This window comes from Cynoglossus semilaevis, chromosome 20, assembly GCF_000523025.1.
Source record: "Cynoglossus semilaevis isolate Cse_v1.0 chromosome 20, Cse_v1.0, whole genome shotgun sequence".
NCBI classification, from domain to species: domain Eukaryota; kingdom Metazoa; phylum Chordata; class Actinopteri; order Pleuronectiformes; family Cynoglossidae; genus Cynoglossus; species Cynoglossus semilaevis.
The window spans coordinates 14,664,135-14,665,474 of NC_024326.1; the positions used below are offsets into that span (position 1 = coordinate 14,664,135).

Genomic DNA, 1,340 nt, shown 5'->3' on the forward strand with positions numbered 1-1,340 from the left:
GCAGCTGCTACGGTCCGTCTGTAGAGCGTGGCTCTCAGCTGCTGACAGGCTGCGTCTGGTCATTCATCTGTCTGTGTGTGTGTGTGTGTGTGTGTGTGTGGAGGAAAGTGGATTTTCTTTTCTCTTTCATCATCTCTCTAGAAATAGAACCCTTTCTTAATCCCACTGAGAGACTGACTGAGGCAGAACATGTGGCTTTAACAAAACAGTGGCAAAAAAACACGGGCAGGAAGGACAGAGACGTGAACGACAAGAACCTTCTCCATCCCATAATCACATGAATAAAAACATTAAAATCCAGTGGAAAAAAATACTGGTCACCACAGCAGACTTATCTGTGTTACACTGAACTATCCTGATCCCGTATCAATCTCCTCAGTCATTGATCAGTTATTGTTTTTTTTTTATCACCAAGTCCAGTCCAATATTCCTGGTGTTGGTTCATGTTCGTGTTCTTTTCTTTCTTCTCTAGTGATTCCAAATGTAGATCCCTCTGTTCCAGAGTTAGGAACTGATGTTCAGATGGAACAGAGTCTCAGACTAGGATCACACTGGGGGGGGGCAGACAAGGATCACACTCTGTGATGTGTGTATCTGTGCATGTTTTATAAAAGTCCATTCAATATGGGGACAGTTTTCCACCGTCCTCACTGAGTAAGACCTCAGTGGATGGACACGTCCACCGTTTGATAGTGTGGGCCTTATCTTGATAACCATTCAATACACTTTATAGCACAGGTTTAAACATTGACCATTGGCTGTTGTTGAAACTATGACAGAGACTGATTCACTGTGTCAGCGCTCAGGTCAGAGTTTGGTCCAAACTTTGTTTTACAAATTTCCCAGTGAGGTGACGAACAAATGACTTCCTCATCGTCAACTATCGAGCAACAGATCTTATTGATGACCGTGGTCTGGTTCAAAGAGCTGTTAGCTCTAACCTTCAAGTGTTTGTTGTCCTTCAACATAAGAACAACAAAGTTTGGATTTCTTTATTGGAGCGAGCGACTGGTCATGTCAGCAACATGACAGGAATGATAAAAACAGGTGTGGTAAAGTCACTGGAGCATAAATCCTCATAAACTCATAAACCAAAGTACAGAGTCCACCTAGATTATTCTACACTCAGCCCCTCCCTGTGAGATTATTAGGTGAAGTTCTTTGTCCTGCTCTGAGGTGAATCAGTCTGTCAGTTGACTTGAGAGAGTAAAATGGAGGAGCAGAGAAATCAGGTGAACCCAGAAAGATTCTGCTGTTCTATCTGTCTGGATCTACTGAAGGATCCTGTGACCATTCCCTGTGGACACAGCTACTGTAAAGTCTGCATTGAAGGACACTGG

General features: G+C 43.3%; 1 protein-coding gene across 1 annotated transcript in view; it reads right to left on the reverse strand.

Moving 5' to 3' along the window:
- Window positions 1-1,340, reverse strand: part of LOC103396794 (contactin-associated protein-like 4) — a 61,767-nt gene that overhangs the window by 8,890 nt on the left and 51,537 nt on the right.